The sequence below is a fragment of the Eubalaena glacialis genome, chromosome 5 (assembly GCF_028564815.1).
Source record: "Eubalaena glacialis isolate mEubGla1 chromosome 5, mEubGla1.1.hap2.+ XY, whole genome shotgun sequence".
In the NCBI taxonomy this organism is placed as follows: domain Eukaryota; kingdom Metazoa; phylum Chordata; class Mammalia; order Artiodactyla; family Balaenidae; genus Eubalaena; species Eubalaena glacialis.
Window position 1 is genome coordinate 138843708 of NC_083720.1, and position 25014 is coordinate 138868721.

Here is a 25014-nt window from a genome sequence, read left to right on the forward strand (position 1 = left end):
AAGACAAAGAAGAAGACACAATGAGACGGTAGGAGGGACACATTCACAATATAATCAAATCCTATATCTGCCGGGTAGGCGACCCACAAACTGAAAAATAATTATATCGCAGAGGTTTTCTCACAGGAGTGAGAGTTCTGAGGCCCATGTCAGGCTCCCCAGTCTAGGGGTTTTGGCATTGGGAGGAAGATGTTTGGCTTTGAAAGCCGGTGGGGCTTGATTGTAGGAACTCCATAGGACTGGGGGAAATAGAAACTCCACCCTTGGAGGGTGCACATAAGGTCTTGTGCACACCAGGATCCAGGGAAAAAGCAGTGACTTCACAGAAGCCTGGGCCAGACCTACCTGCTAGTCTTGGAGGATCTCCTGGGGAGGCAGGGGTGGCTGTGGCTCACTGTGGGGACAAGAACACTGGTGGTGGAGGTACCAGGGAGTACTCATCTTTGTACTCATCTTTGAGCTCTCCTGGAGGCTGACATTTTGGCACCAAGACCTGGCCCCACCCAACAGCCCTATCAAATTACCAATGGCATTTTTTGCAGATCTAGAACAAAAGAATCTTAATATTTGTATGGAGACACAAAAGACCCTGAATAGCCAAAGCAATCTTGAGAGAGAAAAATAAAGCTGGAGGAATTAGACTTCCTGACTTCAGGCAATAATACAAAGCTACAGTAATCTAAACAGTATGGTACTGGCACAAAGAAGGACTTATAGATCAATGGAACAGGAAAGAAAGCCCAGAAATAAATGCATGCATCTATGCTCATTTAATCTATGACAAAGAAAGCAAGAACATAAAATGGAGAAAAGACAGTCTCTTCAATAAATTGTGTTGGAAAAACTGGACAGCTACAGGTAAAAGAATTAAATTAGAACATTCTCTAACACCACCCACAAAAATAAACTCAAAATGGATTAAAAACCTAAATGCAAGATTGGATACTATAAAACTCTTAGAGGAAAACATAGGCAGAACACTCTTTGACAAAAATCTCAGCAATATCTTTTTGGATCCACCTCCTAGAGTAATGAAAATAGAAACAAAAATAAACAAATGGGACCTAATTAAACTTAAAAGCTTTTGCACAGCAAAGGAAACCATAAGCAAAATGAAAAGACAACCCACAGAATAGGAGAAAATATTTGCAAACAATGCAACTGACAAGGAATGAATCTCCAAACTATACAAACAGCTCATGCAGTTCAATATAAAAAAAACCAAACAACCCAATCAAAAAATGGGCAGAAGATCTAAATAGACATTTCTCCAAAGATGACATACAGATGGCCAAAAAGATCATGAAAAGATGCTCAACGTTGCTAATTATTAGAGAAATGCAAATCAAAACTACAATAAGGTGTCACCTCACACCAGTCAGAATGGCCATCATCAAAATGTCTATAAATAATAAATGCTGGAGAAGGTGTGGAGAAAAGGGAGCCTTCCTACACTGTTGGTGGGAATGTAAATTGCTATAAGCACTATGGAGAACAGTCTGGAGGTTTCTTAAAAAACTATAGAGCTACCATATGATCCAGAAATCCCACTCCTGGGCATATATCCAGAGAAAACCATAATTTGAAAACATACATGCACCACAATGTTCATTGAAGCACTATTTATAATAGCCAACACATGGTAGCAACCTAAATGTCCATCAACAGATGAATGGATAAAGAAGATGTGGTACATATATACAATGGAATATTACTCAGCCATAAAAAAGAATGAAATAATGCCATTTGCAGCAACATGGATGGACCTAGAGATTATCATACTAAGTGAAGTAAGTCAGACAGAGATAGACAAATATCATATGATATCACTTATATGTGGAATCCTTAAAAATGATACAAATGAACTTATTTACAAAAGAGAAACAGGCTCACAGACACAGAAAACGAACTTATGTTTACCAAAAGGGCAAGGTGGGTGGGAGGGATAAATTAGGAGTTTGAGATTGACATGTACACACTACCATATATAAAATAGATAACCAACAAGGACCTACGATATAGTACAGGGAACTCTACTCAATACTCTGTAACAACCTAAGTGGGAAAAGAATCTGAAAAAGAATAGATACATGTATATGTATAACTGAATCACTTTGCTGTCCACCTGAAACTAATACAACATTGTAAATCAACTATACTCCAATACAAAATAAAAATTTCAAAAAAAGGAAACCCAACCCAAATGACAAGCAGTTACAGCTAAGTGGAGAAATGACAACAACCTCTCCCTGGGCAGTTTATTAAGTATGAAATGTCCCTCTTTATCTTTTTCTAAGGTAGATGCTGTGCTATTTGCTGGGGAAAGGGAGGGAGAAACTGTGGCAGAACATCTTGTGGGTGGGGTAGGAGGGTTACTATCTGAGAGAGAAAATTTATAATGACTAAGGCTGCAGGGTAGCAATGAGATGTTTTTCAAATAAGAAATAATTATTGTAAAGTCATGGTTTCAGACTGATATACCATTGAAAAGCCTGATCCCATATAGGAAAGTAGAGATTTAGGTAGATCATGGAGAGACGTTGCTATAGCATTTTAAAAGCCCTTTCTTCCTTATTTATAAACAAATGAATTGAAACTCTTCTCTAAACTAAGTGTGTGTGTGTGTGTGTATTTCCATGTGTGTTTTGTATGTGGTTGGTATGACTCCAACTGCTAGAAAAACATGTCATGAAATCAATTTTGTGTTATCCTATACAGAAATGCCATATTCCAAATAATGATGACATATATCCAACGTATATTCACTGTCAAAATATATCTACTTGTTTATTTCAATGGGCTTCATAATAATAGTATATTTATTCACTTTACTGACCATTACAACATGCCAGATATTATGCACATACGATTTTAAAAATTCATTACAAGTCGATAGGTGTCATTTTCTAGGAATACCCTGGAATCTGCCATTATAAACTGTCCAGTACCATTGAACACAAATTTAAGAGGAATTTTGAATCTCAAAATTTAAATAAGTTAAACACTGATAAACTATAAACTACAATTTTACTGTGAGAGAACTTTGAATTCCCTTTAACAGATTTTTCTCAGAGTCTTTTTGTCTTTCTTAAAATTGTTGAGTATGTTACTATTTTATAGCAGTCCTACATGCAAAAGTAACATTTGTAGATTCAGATAATGAAGAAGCATAAAGTCAAGTAATAAATAAAATATTTATTTATTTATGGCCACCAAATTGATGGTGGCCATACAAACACATTATTCTGAGATCTAATCTTTCTGAAAAACTTTAAAAATCCATAAAGAAAGGAAAACTATGTTAAGGCTGAGAAAAATGTGACTGCTAAATAAAAATACGTAAATGAATAAAGAAAATAATTGAATAACAGGTGAAGTAATCAGTAAGAGACTCAAATCATCAAAAATATGAGAACTGTTATATACGTATGTGTATACACCCAAAGTCTATGATTTATATGATTTACATATAAATCTCCCAGGTATATTTGATTGCAGGATTTTAAGTTGAACAAAAATTCACCAGCAGAAGCAATATCTTGGACTTCACTATTTGTATCTTCTAATAAGATCCAATAAATACTTAGACAGTTTAGAATACCTAAGCAGTTATTTAATTAACTCTGGGAAACATACAAAGACCAAATAAATACAGGAAATAGTGATTAGTACTGAGAAGAAACAACTTGGAATAAGGCAGATGCTGGCATATGGCAGAATTGGAGAGCTACATATTTCACATCCAGAGGGATCCAAACAGGGAATATGACTACTTCTGGGATATGGATAAAAATGCAAATGGAGCCATTGGACTAAATCCTCAGAGTAAGATAAATACTCCAGAAGATACAGATGTCAATTTGGACAGTAATGGTGGTTAGTGTGATTTGGTAATTTAGGAGACAGCAAAGGCAGAATCTGAAGTCTTCTACATTTAGGTCCTGTGACATGTTGTTATTTGACTCAATTAACTTAAATTACTGAGATATAACTGAATACGTTTTATTGTGCGGCATGACTCATCCAAGCACATGCTAGTTAGTAAGGAAATTCAGAGTTTTGTTAACTGTAAATTAAGAGTTAATGGGAATTTGTAAACAATATTTGATCCCAGGAACACAGCTTCCTATTTTCTTGAGGAAGACTAATGGCTTAAAATGGCATCCTGCCTCACTGGTTAAACAACAGAATGAGAAGACAGGGACTGTATATTCTATTGAATAATGATTCATCTCACACTAGGTGAAGCAATTAAATTTGGTTTACTTGGGTATAAAATGGAACAAATAATACCCAATTACCTTGTGGGAATATTGTAATGAGAAACTCATGACGCATACTTATAAATAACCTCAAAAATATAAAGTTCTAGATAACTAAGTGGTAGTATTTTCAAATTCACCAGTCATATGCAAAATATATTGCTGGTTTTATGCTATATTATTAAGCTAGTAACATAGAGTAGTATGGGAATGCGTAAAAGTTGTCTTTATTTTCTAGATAAAATGATTATGAGGCAAAATAAAATTTATTCAAAGCATTTTAAATTTACAAAATTTAAGAAAGAATGGCATTGGTCCATAGATAGAAAAATTGACCAATAGAACAGAAAAGATTGCAGAAAAAGACCCATACATATACCGTCACTGAATATGTCAAAATAATTACTGAAATGTAGTGAGGGAAGAATGGTCTTTTTAAGAAATGATGCTGAATAATTAGATATAATATAGAAAAAAATTTGACTGTACTATACCTAGAACTATACACTAAATAAAATCAGGTGCAATTGGATTATGGACCTAACTGTGAAATGTAAATCAGTTAAGCTTCTTAAGGAAAACATGAAGAATATCTTTTGATTTGGGGAGGATTCAGAGATTTCTTACATAGGACAAAATAAATATTAAAGAAAAGATTGATAATTTGGACTTCATTAAAGCTAAGAACTTCCATTTGTCAAAAGATTCTATTCAGAGAATAAAAAGTAAGCCACAGAATTGATGAAAATATCTGTAAGTCATATTTAACAAAAGGTTCACATCCAGAAAATTTGTATTTTCTTTGTAGAACTTCTAAAATCAATGAAAAAAAGAAAGGAAACACAATAGAAAAATGGGCAAAGTAATTATCCTGCATTTGACAAAAAAGGTTATCTAAAGGACTATGAAACATGTAAAAAGGTCCTTAACCGCTTTGGTCATCAGGTAAATGTAAACTAGAACTACAGTGGGATAATTTCCACCAGGAAGGCTACAAGTGAAAAGACAACTGTTATGGCCTGAATTGTTTCCTCCAAAATTCATATGTCCAAGTTCTAACCTCCAGTATCCCAGAATGTGACTGTATTTGGAGATAGGGTCTTTAAAGAGGTAGTTAAATTAAAATGAGGTGATTAGGGTAAGCCCTACTGCAATATGACTGGAGTCTTTATAAGAAGAGGAGATTTGGACACAGACACACAGAGACAGTGGAGAGACCACATGAGGTCACAGGGAGAAGATGGCCACCTACAAGCCCAGGAGAAGGAACCAACCCTGTGGACATCTTGATTTCATACTTCCAGACCCCAGATCTGTGAGAAAATAAATTTCTGTTGTGTGAGCCACCCAATCTGTGGTATTTTGTTATGGTAGAACTAGGAGACTAATACAATGAAAATACCAACAGTTGGCAAGGTTGTGGGAAATAACTGTATCCTCTTACATAGCTGGGGTATGCACCCCAAACTTGCTGTCACTTCAGGGCCTTTGCACAACAGCATGACTTGCTTCCTCACTTATAATAGGTCTTTGAGCAGATATTATTGATATTTTCTTGTGAGGTCTTTCCTGACCTCCCTATCTACTACCTTATCACTCTTCCACAGTCTTTATTTTCTTTTTCTTGCTTCATTCTGAGTAATTATTTATCACCATATTTATTAGGTATTTATTATATATCCCTCACACAACTAACATATAAGCCCTCGAAGGGCACAGATTTTATCTGCTTTTTTTTTTTTTTTGTATTCTCTTCACTTGGAATACTGCCTGATATGTAGTTGGCAGTCAGTAAATACTTGCTTGAAGGGGATAAACAAATCAGTTTTCTCTTAATTTTAATTATTAGGCCTCAATATTACCCTGTCATCTGTAACTTTTAGTAAATGGATAATTGTCAAATGAGAATCATTTGTGGATTACCTTAAATTATGAATAGAGATGTGAGGAAGAACCCAGGACACCAAGCATTTATTAACATTAATCAAATGGCTTGATTTAACATGCCTTATTTTAACAAATCACAATGATCTCTGCAATGGTTTGGTAGAAAGTCAACATATCAGAGGGAAAAAAAATGCCATTGTTTATTTCTTCTCGAAGAAGTTGTCTCCTATTATGTAAGTACAGATTGCATAACTATATGTCTTCCTCAAAAACTAAAATTGTTTAAGCAATGTAATTGGAGGTCAATTACTGAAATTAAATTTTAATGTAGTAAATGGGACACATGAAATGCTGGAACAAAGTGGTTTTTAGTGTTGGCCTCACTTTTGTCATGCACAATTTTGTTATTGTGGTTGGTCTTTCAGAATGTAAATTGGAACTTCACCAGAAATGCTGTCTATTTTCATGCCTCTATGTCAATATTTTGTGAATCACAATGTATTGAAATGTCAGAAGACCAAGAGTCTGTAAGAATAAGTAGCTAGTATTAGATGTTTATGGCTCTATTCCAGACCTTGATCTTTATGTGAATATGATGACCTCTGTATTGTTCATGAGGATATCTCAGTGACTACCTCAGTGCCTGTCACAGACAGTGCTCAATAAATGTTTCTAAATGGATTCTGTTTGCTTGCTTTTATTTGGCACTCACATAGCACATCCACATTTCAAATATCCTTAGCTATCCATTTGACTCTATTGACTATTTAAATCTCTAACTAAAATAAATTTCAATTGAAGTGTATCTTTTAATGCTCTTCTGGTCAGAGTATGGAGCTATAAATAATAGGGTTCTAAAATTTTATTTTCATTAAAATCTATATCTTTTCTCCTAAAATATAATTCTCAATAAAATGAGAGAAAAATGCGTCATTTTCTATTCATCATTTCAACCTCTTATACAAGAGAAAATAAAATTGTCAAAGAACTAATATTGACACTGGAGAATATTATGAGGGAAAAAGTGAGTTAAGACTGCCTGAAAACTATCTTGTTTACATTTACATGTAAAAAAAAAATCATTTGCAAATACTAAAGCTGTGGCACTGGACTTCCCTGGTGGCACAGTGGTTAAGAATTCACCTGCCAATGCAGGGTTTGATCCCTGGTCTGGGAATATACGACATGCTGCGGAGCAACTAAGCCCATGAGACAAAACTACTGAGCCTGCACTCTAGAGCCCATGAGCCACAACTACTGAAGCCTGCCTGCCTAAAGCCTGTGCTCCACAGCAAGAGAAGCCACCTCATAAGAAGCCCACGCACCGCAATAAAGAGTAGCCCCCACTTGCTGCAACTAGAGAAAGCCTGTGCGCAACAACGAAGACCCAATGTAGCCAAAAATAAATAAATAGACATATGGTGGGGTGTCACTCAAGGACCTTGTTTCAGACGTTTGAGCTCCCCCATCCATTAAACCATTGATGACTCTTTCACTGACTCGGGGCTCTTTCTTCGGTCTTGAAGCTGGGCAAGTGCAGGCCTCGTAGGCCAGCGGGATGCAGCCCAACAACCATCAAAAAAATAAAGCCGCGTGGCTGACAGGGTCTTGCTGCTCTAGCCAGGTGTCAGACCTGAGCCTCTGAGGTGGGAGAGCCGAGTTCAGGACATTGGTCCAGCAGAAACCTCCCCACATAGTATCAAACAGTGAAGGCTCTCCTAGAGATCTCCATCTCAATGCTAAGACCCAGTTCCACTCAACGCCGAGCAAGCTAGTGCTGGACACCCTATGACAAACAACTAGCAAGACAGGAACACAACCACACCCATTAGCAGAGAGGCTGCCTAAAATCATAATAAGTTCACAGACACCTCAAAATCACCACTGGACATGGTCCTGCCCACCAGAAAGACAAGAGCCAGCCTCATCCACCAGAACACAGGCACCAGTCCCCACCACCAGGAAGCCTACACAACCCACTGAACCAACCATACCCACTCAGGGCAGAACCAAAAACAATGACAAATAAGACGCTGCAGCCTGCACAAAGGAGACCCCAAACACAGTGAGTTAAGCAAAATGATAAGACAGAGAAATACTCAGCAGATGAAGGAGGAAGGTAAAAACCCACAAGACCAAAGAAATGAAGAGGAAATAGGCGGTCTATCTGAAAAAGAATTCAGAGTAATGATAGTAAAGAGAATCCAAAATCTTGGAAATAGAATGGAGAAAATAAAGAAACGTTTAACAAGGACCTAGAAGAACTAAAGAGCAAACAAACAATGATGAACAAACCAATAAATGAAATTAAATATTCTCTAGAAGGAATCAATAGCAGAATAACTGAGTCAAAAGAACGGATGAGTGACCTGGAAGATAAAATAGTGGAAATAACTACTGCAGAGCAGAATAAAGAAAAAAGAATGAAAAGAATTGAGGACAGTCACAGAGACATCTGGGACAACATTAAACGTACCAACATTCGAATTATACAGGTTCCAGAAGAAGAAGACAACAAAAAAGGGACTGAAAAAATATTTGAAGAGATTATAGTTGAAAACTTCGCTAATATGGGAAAGGAAATAGTCAATCAAGTCCAAGAAGTGCAGAGAGTCCCATGCAGGATAAATCCAAGGAGAAACAGGCCAAGACACATATCAATCAAACTATCAAAAATTAAATACAAAGAAAAAATATTAAAAGTAGGAAGGGAAAAGCAATAAAAAACGTACAAGGGAATCCCCATAAGGTTAACAGCTGATCTTTCAGCAGAAACTCTGCAAACCAAACGGGAGTGGCAGGACATATTTAAAGTGATGAAAGGGAAAAAGCTATAACCAAGATTACTCTACCCAGCAAGGATCTCACTGAGATTCGATAGAGAAATTAAAACCTTTACAAACAAGCAAAAGCTAAGAAAATTCAGCACCACAAAAGCAGCTTTACAACAAATGCTAAAGGAACTTCTCTAGGCAGGAAATACAAGAGAAGGAAAAGCACTGCAAGAACAAACCCAAAACACTTAAGAAAATGGTAATAGGAGCATACCTATCGATAACTACCTTAAATGTAAATGGATTAAATGCTCCAACCAAAAGACACAGACTGGCTGAATGGATACAAAAACAAGGCCCGTATATATGCTGTCCACAAGAGACCCACTTCAGACCTAGGGACACATACAGACTGAAAGTGAGGGGATGGAAAAAGACATTCCATGGAAATGGAAATCAAAAGAAAGCTGGAGTAGCCATTCTCATATCAGACAAAATAGACTTTAAAATAAAGATTATTGTAAGAGACAAAGAAGGACACTACATAAAGATCAAGGGATCAAACCAAGAAGAAGATAGAACAATTGTAAATACTTATGCACCCAACACAGGAGCACCTCGGTACATAAGGCAAATGCTAACAGCCATAAAAGGGGAAAACAACAGTAACAAAATCATAGTAGTGGACTTTAACACCCCACTTTCACCACTGGACAGATCATCCAAAATGAAAATAAATAAGGAAACACAAGCTTTAAATGATACATTAAACAAGATGGACTGAATTGATATTTATAGGACATTTCATCCAAAAACAACAGAAAACATTTTCTTCTTAAGTGCTCATAGAACATTCTCCAGGATAAATCTTATCTTGGGTCACAAATCAAGCCTTGGTAAATTTAAGAAAATTGAAATCGTATCAAGTATCTTTTCCGAACATAACACTATGAGAATAGATATCAATTACAGGAAAGAAATCTGCAAAAAATACTAACAGATAGAGCCTAAACAGTACACTACTAAATAACCAAGAGATCACTGAAGAAATTAAAGAAGAAATCAAAAATACCTAGAAACAGATGACAATGAAAACACAAAGATCTGAAACCTATGGGATGCACCAAAAGCAATTCTAAGAAGGAAGTTTATAGCAATACAATCCTACCTCAAGAAACAAGAAACATTTCAAGTAAACAACCTAACCTTACACCTAAAGCAATTAGAGAAGAAGAAAAAAACCCCTAAAGTTAGCAGAAGGAAAGAAATCATAAAGATCAGATCAGAAAATAAATGAAAAAGAAATGAAGGAAACATTAGCAAAGATCAATAAAACTAAAAGATGGTTCTTTGAGAAGATAAACAAAATTGATAAACTATTAGCCATACTCATCAAGAAAAAAAGGGAGAAGACTCAAGTCAATAGAATTAGAAATGAAAAGGAGAAGTAACATTTGACACTGGAGAAATACAAAGGATCATGAGAGATTACTACAAGCAACTTATGCCAATAAAATGCGAATAAAATGGACAACCTGGCAGAAATGGACAAATTCTTAGAAAAGCACAACCTTCTGAGACTGAACTAGGAAGAAATAGAAAATATAAACAGACCAATCACAAGCACTGAAATTGAAACTGTGATTAAAAATCTTCCAACAAACAGAAGCCCAGGTCCCGATGGCTTCACAGGAGAATTCTATCAAACATTTAGAGAAGAGCTAACACCTGTCTTTCTCACACTCTTCCAAAATATAGCAGAGGGAGGATCACTCCCAAACACATTCCATGAGGCTACCATCACCCTGATACCAAAACCAGACAAAGATGGCACAAAAAAAGAAAACTACAGGCCAATATCACTAATGAACATAGATGCAAAAATCCTCAACAAAATACTGGCAAGCAGAATCCAACAGCACATTAAAAGATCATACACCATGACCAAGTGGACTTTATCCCAGGGATGCAAGGATTCTTCAATATATGCAAATCAATCGATGTGATAAACGATATTAACAAATTGAAGGATAAAAACCATATGATCATCTCAATAGATGCAGAAAAATATTTCAGCAAAATTCAACACCCATTTATGAAACAAACTCTCCAGAAAGTAGGCATAGAGGGAACTTACGTCAACATAATAAAGGCCATATATGACAAACCCACAGCCAACATCATTCTCAATGGTGAAAAACTGAAACTATTTCTACTAAGATCAGGAACAAGACAAGGTTGCCCACTCTCACCACTATTAGTCAACAGAGTTCTGGAAGTTTTAGCTACCGCAATCAGAGAAGAAAAAGAAATAAAAGGAATCCAAATTGGAAAAGAAGAAGCAAAACTGTCACTATTTGCAGATGACATGATACTACACATAGAGAATCCTAAAGATGCTACGAGAAAACTACTAGAGCTAATCAATGAATTTGGTAAAGTAGCAGGATACAAAATTAATGCACAGATATCTCTTGCATTCATATACACTAATGATGAAAAATCTAAAAGAGAAATTAAGGAAACACTCCCATTTACCACTGCAACAAAAAGAATAAAATACCTAGGAATAAACCTACGTAGGAGACAAAAGACCTGAATGCAGAAAACTATAAGACACTGATGAAAGAAATTAAAGATGATACAAATAGATGAAGATATACCATGTTCTTGGATTGGAAGAATCAACATTGTGAAAATGACTATACTACCCAAAGCAATCTACAGATTCAATGCAATCCCTATCCATTACCAATGGCATTTTTCACAGAACTAGAACAAAAAATTTCACAATTTGTATGGAAACACAAAAGACCCTGAATAGCCAAAGCAATCTTGAGAAAGAAAAAGGGAGCTGGAGGAATCAGGCTCCCTGACTTCAGATTATACTACAAAGCTACAGTAATCAAGACAGTATGGTACTGGCACAAAAACAGAAATATAGATCAATGGAACAGGATAGAAAGCCCAGAGATAAACCCATGCACATATGGTCACCTTATCTTTGATAAAGGAGGCAAGAATATACAGTGGAGAAAAAACAGCCTCTTCAATAGGTGGTGCTGGGAAAACTGGACAGCTACATGTAAAAGAATGAAATTAGAACATTCCCTAACACCATACACAAAAATAAACTCAAAATGGATTAAAGACCTAAATGTAAGGCCAGACACTATCAAACTCTTAGAGGCAAACATAGGCAGAACACTCTATGACATAAATCACAGCAAGATCCTTTTTGACCCACCTCCTAGAGAAAGGGAAACAAAAACAGAAATAAATAAATGGGAGCTAATGAAAAGTAAAAGCTTTTGCACAGCAAAGGAAACCAGAAACAAGGCAAAAAGACAACCCTCAGAAGGGGCGAAAATATGTGCAAACAGAGCAACTGACAAAGGATTCATTTCCAAAATATAAAAGCAGCTCATGCAGCTCAATATCAAAAAAACAAACAACCCAATCCAAAAATGGGCAGAAGACCTAAATAGACATTTCTCCAAAGAAGATATACAGATCGCCAACAAACACATGAAAGGATGCTCAACCTCACTAATAATTAGAGAAATGCAAATCAAAACCACAATGAGGTATCACCTCACACCAGTCAGAATGGCCATCATCAAAAAAATCTACAAACAATAAATGCTGGAGAGGGTGTGGAGGAAAGGGAATCCTCTTGCACTGTTGGTGGGAATGTACATTGATAAAGCCACTATGGAGAACAGTATGGAGGTGCCTTAAAAAACTAAAAATATAACTACCATATGACCCAGCAATCCCACTACTGGGCATACATCCTAAGAAAACCATAATTCAAAAAGAGTCATGTATTGCAGCTTTATTTACAATAGCCACAACATGGAAGCAACCTAATTGTCCATCGACAAATGAATGTATAAAGAAAATGTGGCACATATATACAATGGAATATTACTCAGCCATAAAAAATGAAATTGAAATATTTGTATTGAGGTGAGTGGACCTAGAGACTGTCATACATAGTGAAGTAAGTCAGAAAGAGAAAAACAAATACTGCATCCTAACACATATATAAGGAATCTAAAAAAAAAAAAAAATGTTTCTGAAGAACCTAGGGGCAGGGCAGGAATAAAGACACAGACGTAGAGAATGGACTTGAGGACATGGTGGGAGAGGGAAGGGTTAACTGGGATGAAGGGAGAGAGTGGCATGGACATATATACACTACCAAATGTAAGATAGATAGCTAGTGGAAAGCAGCCACATAGCACAGGGAGTTCAGCTCGGTGCTTTGTGTCCACCTAAATGGGTGGGATAGGGAGTGTGGGAGGGAGATGCGAGAGGGAGGAGATATGGGGATATATGTACGTGTATAGCTGATTCACTTTGTTATACAGCAGAAACTAACCCACCGTTGTAAAGCAACTATACTCCTATAAAGATGTTAATAAATAAATAAATAAATAAATAAATAAATAAATAAATAAATAAAAATTAATTAAAAAAAATAAAGCTGTGGCACTGAGAAAAGATGCAGTTTTCATTCACCTATAATGAAAAGATATTTACAAGGTCAAAACTTTCAGTGATTTGTCCAACAGAATTCCTCCTATGTTCTTTTGGGAAAATTGATCCAGACTGATACACTGGCTAAAGAAATAGATACAGAATTTCAGTATGGTTTGACTACCCTGAGGTATGCCAACTAAAAATTGGCACTTGCCATCTGTTTCTACAAGGATTAGGTTGCTAGCCACTGCAGCCGCTGACCTTCAACACACACTGAGAGGAGTTCAGGTTGGAGATCAGGAACCGAGGCACTCTGTGTTCTGGGAAAAACTGGCAGCACAGGTCTTCAGATAGTTAGATATTATCAGGAGAAGATTTTATGAGCCTAATTCTTGCATCTCCTCATATCTAGAAAAGCACTAAAATCTTAATGGTGACATCTGCTCCTCGTGCCTAGCAGCAAGTCTCTGCCAAAATGTAGATTTGACTGCATGTACCCCCTCCCGCTTCACTAAAATCATATATAATACTGACCTTCCACCCTACCTCTGGTGCAGTTTCTCAGAGCTATCTGAAATGCTGTCTCTCGGGCTATAGTCCTTATTTTGCCCCAGATAAAACTTAACTTACAATTCTCACGTTGTGCATTTTTTTTAGTCGACAGGTAGATGTATAAACAATATGAAATAGTTTTCTCCTTTAAGAAAATCATTTCAACACAAGAAGAAACAAAGAACCCAAGAAAGGGCTCCAGTGGATTTATACACTCCTTTTGCCCTTTTTAGTTAATTAAGTGACCTCAATAAAATGGAGGGCATCCATTTTTAAATCTCGGGATTTCTGAACAGTAGATTATATCTGAAAATCAAAACACAAATGGCCAGCTCTGCTATCAAAGGGAAGGTAAATTCATGGGTGGATTAATTTAGCTTTTTGTTTCATCTATTTCTTTCATTAACTTTTTGTTTTTATACTACTTATTGCTTAATTTTTCAGTTTTAATGAGAAAGAGATATTGAGAGAGATGACATGTTAAACTCTTGGTTGAAATTAAGTTTTTTGATTGTCTCTTTTATATTTTCTCTCCCAGCTGACTATTAGACTATAAAATCAATTATTTTAGAATTAAAGACATCTGTTATAATTATATATGAAAAGAAGAGATTATTAAAAATTAAAAGATTAAAAGGTTTTTGTTGTTTTCTCATAAAGTGGAAAAGCAGGTATCCTGCAAGCCACATCTAACAGATGGCTCCATAAACCTGATTTTCAAAGATGCCTGTGTTGCTGAGTCTCAAAGCTGCTAAGAGCATCTCCCAGCTGTGGGATGTTCTAGGTAGTGCCGAGGAAAGAACCTGACTCCTGGTCTACAGAGATGTGGCGCCTGCAAGAAGAAAGTCTCCAGAAGTCCAAGGAGATTAAAGAGGAAGATGAGATTGAAGGACCTGAAGAGAGACATAAAGCATGGAAAGTTTTGGCATATGACAAAGTGGTGCAAAGTGGTTCAGTAAATTATCCACAAAACCAACTTTCTTTATGTGCTTGCTTATAGCCTTCACATATATTTTTTAAAGAACTGAGGCAATGAGAATGGGTGTTCTATTATTACTACATAAGAGGCATTGTCATATTTAACTTTATGTTGCCCTCAGTGTTTTGTACATAAGCACTCAGTCAATACTTGTTTAGTTTAATTTAGTTATAGATAGAATCTCCCAGTAGCCACAGATCAAAACAGATAAATGATTTTCCTTTCTTTTTTACTTTAGGATAACATTGACATTTTGTAGGGAGGTGGATTTACTTAAATAGTATTTATTTAACCACTCAAATACAAGAATAATAATAAACCTTATTTACTATTACTACTAAGTGTAATTTTTTAAAGTGTCAAATTTTTCTTAATTTTGTTATTTAACTAATTTTGTTATTAGGTTAATTTTGATTGATAGTGATATAATACTATTCATATATTAAGGCAGCTTTAGTTCTAGATAAAATTTTATCAGTCTTAAAAAGATAATGATTTTGATAGCATTATTTGTTTACTCAGAAACAGAAAAGTGTGCTCCATATTAATCTGGGTTATCTAAGAAAAAAGAAGTATCATACGCTAATTTCAATGTCTCCAGCTATTTTTGAAAAAAGATAATTTTATAGTACTATATCATAAAAGTGAATCTTAGTATATAAATATTTAGCATAATTTTTCTTCTGGGGACCTTAAATCATATTATTGATGCATCATATCATTTTTGAAGATTTTTTAAAATGTTGTATTGTTTAGGGTGATAACAAAATAGTTATTACTATACATGAAACATAAAACACTGCTCTTTCACAAACACCTAAATGTTGTTGGCATGAATCAGTTTTAACTCATATTTCCTCTTTTACTATAACCTAGCCCAATGAACAAAATATTATCAGGTGGCTATCACATAATTAGACAATTTTATTATAATACAGTAATATCAAGAACTTCATATAAAAGCAAACATAATGCAAAAATTAAAATACCCTGTTAAAAAATTTTTTTGCAAGGCTGTCTCTCACTTATGACAGAATTATTTGCCAGAGGCTTAAGTAATATACATATATTGACTATTCTTGAGAAACCTATTACATTTCATTATTCAGAAAAGTGAGCGTTGACTGGGAAGAATGTTGCATTTGGATTACATTTTGTCCTCGGGTCACGATTTTCCCCACCCCCATCTACAGGAATGTTAACTACTTAATGCACATCATCCTTTTGTTCCTAATAAGTAAAATGCTCTCGATTGAGTTTAAAGTTGATTGATGTCAGCAGAGTGTAAAGATATATAAATATGTAATGTTTTCGGACATAAAAATCTTGACCTTCATTTGTTTTTTCTGTCTTTTGTCTACTTTATTAGAAGAAGTCAATTGACACGTGATGTCCTGCCCCCACCTTTCCCCCAGGATTGAGGGCAGAATTTCCCCCTCCTGTCTGGGAAGTAGTAAACAGACAGTTTTGTTTCTAACAAAAAGACCTCCCTAACCAGGGAGAAAGAGAGAGAGAGAGAGATGGACAGAGAGACTGTTTTTAGTGTGTTTTGGTCTGTTTCTTTTCTTTTTTAAAATAAACGGCTAATCTGAAAGTGGAAGGAAAAGAAGATGGGATCCAAAAGATCAGGAACCACTGAGCTAAGGAGCAGACCTAGCACAGGGGGGCTGCCCTGGAGGTTATGTTTCAGTGTCTCAGAGAGGCAGTGCTAGTGTTCAGGAGTGTGGGAACTTCATGTTGCCACATAGTATATACTCACAAGTTGACTGTTCTCACACCAACAGTAGTAGGAGGGATATTAGATTCACATTACCAGACTTCCTTCTTGCTGCCTTATTTATCTGTGAAAATGATTTCCAGCAATGCATCTCAAGGCTTCCATAAGACCAAAGCATACACCCCCATTCCAAGTATTCATTTCTGCATAAAGTGGCTGTTGTTTGAGCCATGTGTGTAAAGTGGAATCCACTTGTGCTACCATGACTGCAATTAATTACATACAGATAAAGTGTCTGACCAAATAGCAGCTACAGTTTCATCTGAATATAACTGCAACCAACTGGGTGGTGACAATCTGTTTCAATCAAATAAACTCTTATGTAGTATGAATGCTGGATGCACACAGATAAGGTGGGTCATTTAAGCTCAGGCCCTATCTCAAACAACTGAGCTCCATTTCTGGCTCTCTACCTGGCTTTCTCTGCACCCCAGTCTTGGATCTGATCTGACCACATGATCCACATTGCTAAGAAGAAGATGATATCCAAATAGTTGGGTCTTCAAAGACAGTTATGGCAAGCTAAGAATTGATCATAATGACATCTCTCTTGTTCTGACACTTCTGCTTCTTTCTTCCCAATTTAAGAGCCCTTGTAAACACATTGGGCCCATCTGGATAATCTAGAACAAACTCCTTATTTTAAGGTTAGCTGATTAGTAACCTTAATTTCATCTGTAACCTTAATTCCTCTTTGCCATGTAATACATTCACAGGGATTAGGGATCAGGATGTTGACATTTTGGAAGACAACATTTCAGATTCATAAGAGAAGTTGTCATTTGTATGGTACACAGATTGAACAACTCTAGTCATGCAAAATTCCTGGTAGCTTGAGATAGTAAGACTAATTCTAGACCCAACCATGCTATTGTGGATGTGATTTCTAACAACTGTTACACATGGTGGCTCTAGGACTGGATGAGGTTTGAACTTCAGGGAGACAGTCTACTGGTTTATAGCTGGAGAGAGTGGAGCAGTCAGAGAATAAGACTTTCTCATTATTAAATAAAATATATCCCAGCTATCAATTTCATTTCTGTTACCTTTTTCACTATTTTTTCTTTTGAAGGCTTTCCAGGATTAAAATAGCCCCCCCTTATTTCTAAGACTTAAAAATTATTCTTGCACTAAGCCATTCAAAACACTGAATAACTGGACTTTATTTAAGAGTTCTAACTGTTAAGTCTTAAAAGTGATTCTTGCTGTGGAATGCCCTGAAACAATGAACCACTGAGTTTAAAAGATTTAGTCAGGTCTGCTGTGTGCTGATGAAACCGAGCAGGACCCTCTGGGGCTCCCGGGCACAAAAGCCTTTCTGTCCCCCATTTTTTTGTTTGCAGGGAATAGACCCAGCCTCCATGACCTTCCCTGAGTTCCAAAGGGCAGATTTGAACAGTTGCTAATCAAGGTAGTAGCAGCCAAGAATCCACCTGAGGCTACATTAAAAGAACCAGAGAAGCTCACCAAGAAGATTACCTCAGACTAGATTAAAGGAGTGCAGACCCTGCATACACCCTAATCTGACCAGCAACCCCACCCTTGAACCATTGCTATAAAATTCCTCATCATAATCCTCCCAGGTTGGGTCACATAGTTTTCGAGGTTAGGAGGCCACTGTGTCCCCCTTTGCCTGGCAAAGCAATAAATCTATTCTTTTCTACTTCACACAAAACTCATGTCTCTGAGATTCAATTTGGCGCCAGTGCACAGAGGCTGAGCTTTCAGCATCACTGATATATCTGCTCTATTCCATCATCAGTTACAGAATCAAAAAAAAAGAAAAAAAAAAAAAGGACACTGTTAACCTCCTTCTAAACTTCTCAGCTGTGAAAAAAGATAATAATTGAAGCACAGAATTTATCCTGTTTTCTGGAACATTTGAGAGTGTTTTAGTTTCCTTGCTGTGAGGCTGTGGGGACACTTTTTACCAGGTTTTTTCCCCAGGTTGTTCACACACACACACACACACACACACACACACCCCTTTCTTCATACATACCTTTCTTTAATACATCAGGCTATAATAATGAAAGTAGATATTCATTACATTTGGTTAATATTCTTCTATTCTTTTAAGATAGCCACAGTTTAGTTTTTCTCAAGGAAAATGCACAGTGACTTCCAGAAATTAATTATTTATTACGTGAACTGTTAATGATATATTCCATATTTTGTAAAGGCTTAAATACGGCAAAGAGGAAATATTTATTTTGTGGGTGTTTAGACAACAGTTTAAAGTTTTTTTCTCCATATAAATATTGTTGTCAAGACTATCCCTTATACTTCACAACCCATTATCTGCCTTTTCTTACATACATGGCATCTCTTTCTTCCTGTCTTCATCAGCAGCTCTAGTGTTTCACTTGAAATTAACACTCACTTAGGAAAAAGATTTTTAAGTGAATCAAAATGCTCTGGGTTCATCTACATTGAAATCTACATTGTTTTCTACCTGTCAGAAAACAGATCAGTACTGGGACAGAGGGCTTCAACTGTGCAATAAAGGGCAAAATGATTTTGGCATGTAAGTCCTAGTTCAGTCTGCACCCAGGACAGAAGCCTGATTTGGTGAGCCTCGCAATATGGTTCTTAAATCACCCTCTGGTCACTAAAAATGATAATATTTGAGTTAAAAGAACATGTATGAACCTATAATATTCCTCAACTAACCAGAATCCCCTGTGATTGGCAGCTCAGCTGGTTGTGGCTGAACAGGGGCACATAATTACAGGGGCACATAATTGTTTTCACATTGGTTTGCCTTTCTCTTTGGGCTTATTCCATTCCTTTTAGAGGTAAGGCTCAGAATCCAAATGATCTTGATTACTATGTGATTTAAAATTGAGGCAGTTAGAGGATAAAAGAGACTCAGATTTGAACCAGAGCAGTGGTCCTTCATAGAATGTTGTCCTCTCTCAGAAAATGTTTTTTAATATTTGGGGGGTGGGGAGAGAGTTTTTGTCACGATAATCAGTAGATGATTCTTCTGGCAGTTTTGTGGACAAGGGTCAGGAATGTTAGGGAATCTACAATGCACAGAGCAGCAAATCATGTATTTTCCTATTTTATAAAAATTATTGTAATCATCATAATAACTTAGCAAGGCAGGAATTATTAACTCCATCTACAGATTGAGAAAGTGAAGCCCAAGGAGGATAAATGACCCTTCCAAAATTCAAACCGAGGTTACTTTGGTCTCCCATCTAATCTAGAACTTCTACTCTGTCATACTGTGTTAGTTTTCAGGCACGGATTCTACTTATTCTTTCTAAAATCACTTTTTCATCTTCATATAGTTTATGTAAGATCTTTCGTGTTCATTTTCATCAGTATAGATGACTATCACTGTCATACTATCCTCCCATCTTTTTGTAACTAATTGTGCCACATAGAGATATATCTTTTCTTTTTATATTGGTATTATAAGTCCATAAATAATTGATGCCAAAAAAAACCCCTCTGCTATAAAACAGAAGCTAAGTTAACAAATTCTAGTTTTCCAAATGTAGTACTAATGATTCACCAAATAATAGATATTGAATTGATAAAATTTTCACATGAATTTCCGTCTTCATTTCCTGGAGAACTAAAATTTTATCATTTCGTCTCCTAAATCTTTAGAGAGTGATCATCTGAGCAGAAATATTTTATAACATTTCAAAAATATGTAATCTTACATCAAGGTGGCTAGTGGGAAGCTGTTGCATAGCACAGGGAGATCAGCTCGGTGCTTTGTGACCACCTAGAGGGGTGGGATAGGGAGGGTGGGAGGAGACGCAAGAGGGAGGGGATATGGGGATATATGTATACACATAGCTGATTCACTTTGTTGTACAGCAGAAACTAACACAATATTGTAAAGCAATTATACTCCAATAAAGATGTAAAAAAATTCTGACATCAAGACCATTTTATATCAACAATAGATGCACACCTCCTTTCAACATTACTATGCTAAAATATAACAATTTCCACCTTTCCTCTCATAATTCAAAATTCTGGATATTTACCAAAATATGATATAGTTCTGGTAAACATCAAATTTTTCCACATTATAAAATTCAGGTTTCTCTAATACATTGATAGATATGATTTAAAATTATTCAATTTTCTTCTTTTTCTGAAAATGATCTGGTATCAGAACTTAACATTTCATAGCATTTTTTAGGCTGATGTAGTCTGACACAACCACTGAATCACATTAGTACTTTTGTTATGTCGGGGACATACTGTACACAGGGAAACAAGAGAAACTGAGTAAGTGTCCACAGCTGCAGCACTCTTTAGCCTTTATCCTCAGTTGCCTTTCCTTCCTCCCTCCCTTTCTCTCATTTATTGTCTCTATCTCTCCCTCCCTCCCTCCCTTCCTATCTTCCTTCCTTCCTTCCTTCCTTCCCTTCTTCCCTCCATGCCTTCTCTTTTTTATTGCTATTTGATTAGCAGTTATTAAGATGGATGTTAAATGATGATAGCACTCTGAAATTCATGCCCAGGTAAGAGAAACATTTTTATATCTACCTGTGCACAAGAAAATTTCCAGTTGATTTTCTTCTTTGGTTCTTTTTCTCCAATCTTATGACAATTTTATTGCTCTATCTGTGACAAGCCAGTGTCATTTCCGCCGGCAGCACTGTAAGTGGCATTTATGCTTGCTCATGAATGTTCACAGTGTCCTTCATGCCTAAAACATCTTATCTTCTCCTAAATTTTCTTTGCATATTAAACAACTCCCAAATCTATACCACCTGCATCTGATACCATTTGATAATTTGTTTCTGAATTTACTTACTTGTATTTTGTTCTATCTTATGCAGTTTGAGAGTTGAAATAATGTTTCTTTTATTTCTGATATGAACATGAACCATAAAACCTAAATTCTGGCTAGTGGGGAATGCCAAAGAACAATAGGTCTGTGCTTAATAATTCCATCCCCATACTGAGATTCACTCATCCTTGGTTTTATTTCTACCTTTGTGATTGAATTTTATTAAGACTTTAAACAATCCAAAACAAAACAAAACTTTGTTAAAAGCTCACTTGCTCCTTTTAAATGTAGAAATAATAAATACTCAACAAGTAATCTACTTCATTGCAGTTTACTGTAATATACAGTCTTTCATGCATTGCATGAGTTTTCAAACATGACTAGATTTCTTCTCAGAGAGCCCTATTTAATTTCTTAGGGTGAAACACTGAAAGTTCCATTTAAATATCTTCAATAAGACTAGAGAGCACATTCCTAGTGTAGGTAAGAATATATTTTCTTCCTTCTCACACGTGCATGTTGCTGTGATGCATCTATAAGCAAAGCCAAGTTCCTATTATGAGAAGATGTGGAGGAGGAGAACAGACAGGAGAAGAGCGGGTCTAATAACCTACTTGTTCCTCATTCTTCCCTCCCATTGCCTAACGTATGAAAAATGGTAACCAGCATTTACCAGTTGATTACAATGTGCATCATGTACATTATATACATGTATCAAAGTATGTACTTTGCAGTATTTATCATGGTAAGCCTTTTTATATATACTAACCATTTATTCTTCACAAAAAATCTAAGAAGCTAGTATTTTATCTGAACTTTATGATTAATGCACTAGGTATAAGAGGTCTCGCAGATTGCTTGCCCAAGGTCTACTAGATTGTAAATATCTGACTTTAAATAGAAACTCAGGTTGATTTGATCCCCAAGCCTGTGTTTTAAATAGGCTATACTGCTTCAACTTCATAAAACCACGTCTGCATATTTAGTGCTTAGCTACTGTCTTCCAAGTACTAGGAAATATCCTCTCCAGAGCCAAGTAGAATTAGGGAATCCCTAAATGAAATATTCAATGACTCACATTAGTCCACTCTTTCCGCTAGTCATAGTTCTAATTCCAGGATTATTTTCTTGTTTCTTGTAACCCAGAACTCAAAAATCATGCATATAATTTTCATAATCTGAATTTGGAGCTAGTTTCTAGAACAAAGCCCTTTTTCTGGCACTTTCCAGAACTCAGATATACTGCAGTTTCATTCCTAACCTTTAGTTCCCAGGTCTGGTCTTTCTGTACAGCACCACATCCTTCTGATTCCAGTAAACCATCTTTCTGGATCACTGCCTAATCCTGGCTCTCTGACTCCCATGAGTCCTCTTGCTTGCCGAGATTTCTTCTTCTGTGTATACTTGGGTCCTCTTAGACTTCACTTCAACAACCAAAAGGATCTTTCAAATCTTTGAATGCCTAGCCCTTCTGATTGGTTCTCTTTCTAATACTTGCTTAAGTTTCACAAAGATTTCTTCTATTATATTCCAAGAAGTATGAGGTGTTGAGGATATAATAGGAAATAAGACAACAAACAGCTATTCCCTTGTGGAAATAATAGTCTAGTGAGGGAGCAAAACAGAAACAAAGACTATAAGAAAGTAACCTTATAAGAAGTTAATACAAGTGCTATTAAAGGAACAAATGGGTGCTCTGATAGGGGAAAGTGTGGGTTCGGTGAGTACTGATTTAATAGTGTAGTTAGGAAAGGACTTTCTGGGGAAGTAGAGTTTAAATTGGAGCATGCAAATGTATATGACATGTGTAAGTAGTGAAGGGAATGATACTGCAAAGAGAAGAATCTTTATGCACAAGGATATGTGGGTAGAAAAGAACTCAGCATGTTCAAGGAACTGAAAGGAAACTGGTTTGGTGCGTGATAAGTCGAATTAGATGAGGTTAGAAAGGTAGATGGAAACCATGGTTTAAAAAAAAGTCATACTATATTTGTTTTAAGCAGGATATTGATAAAAGCTGCTTTCCATTTTAAGAAGGCTTTTCTAGCTGCTTCATTAAAAATTGATTTAAAATGACAAATGCAGTCATGAAGAGACCATTAGAAAACTGTTCCAGTTTTGTAGACAATGAAAGTTGGTGGCTTGGGCTTGGGTGGCAACACTGAAGATGGAGCCAAGTGAAGTACCCCATATATGTCTGTGTGATAAAAATTTACAAGGTTCAGCTAGGGTGAGGTAGTAAGAGAAAGGGTAATAAATGCCAAGATTTCTTACTTGAGTAACCAGGTGTGTAGAAATGTCCAGAAATGTCTTTTAATTAAATGGGAAGAACTAAGGAAATTAGGATGGACTTGGGAAGTAAAATCAATAGTTTGGATTTAGACATGCTCAGTTTGAGATGTCTGTGAAATGTCCAAGTGGAAATGTCAATTATCAATTTCATATATGAGTCTGTAGTTCAGAGGAGATGTCTAAGCTGCAGATGGAAATTAGAGAGATCTGGCATATTTCATAGGGATGAATGACAATTTAGGAAGAGAGTGTAGAAAGGAAAGGAAATAAAACTTAGGACAGACTTCTGACTAATTCCAACATTCAAGGTAGAGGAGAAACTAGTAATGAAGATTCAGAATTGGCCAGAGAAGTAAAATAAAATCCAAGAGTGTGTCTCTGAAGCGAGACATGAGTAGAAGGATGAGATCTATAGCACTGAACACTTCTAAGAGGTGGAGTAAAATGATAATGTTGTTGATTTCCAATTCTGACAGCTTCATTATGCCAATATTCTTTGCATCAGTACTTAATTTTGAAAAATCTCAAAATAAGTAAATAATCCTAACAGTGCCCAGATATCAGAAGAAATCTTTCTGGTGCAGAGGGAGTAACTGAGTTAAATAAGTAATTATCAAGCACAGCCATTTACTCTGGGAAGGGCTCCTAAAATTTGAAAGCAATATATTTTCAAATTCTTTTGTTGAGATGCTTCCTACATTGTTTTCATTAATAATTAACTACTAATCAAAGTAGGGTCATGTTACAAATAGTTGTTTTGTCTTAAAATAATGTTTCTACTATATCAATTCTTACAACCTATCTAGATCTAGTAGTTTTATTGAATTTTGGCATATTTGGCATATTGATGATTATCCTTTAACTGTAGATATGGTCCTTTTTGACTCTTTGTTTTTTCTTTTATGTTTCACAACCAATCAGGAATAATTATGCAAAAGATTTGAGATTGTCATATTATCTTAGTTTTTACTTGGATTTGCAGCTTGCTTGTTTATTGGGCTAGAATTTCTCCCAACTGTAAGATCTACTTCTCGTTTTGGTGATACTTACCATTAAATCTGTTAGTTGATACTGTGTATGATATTTAAGTAGGAAGAGATCCATAGATATCAGATAATCACATGAAACCAACATGATCTTGAAAGCCATATTAAAATGTAAAAGGATAAAAAGCTCTTTCAACTAATACCTTTCTTTTCAAGTTATGCTCTACAAAATAAATAAAACTTCGGTGA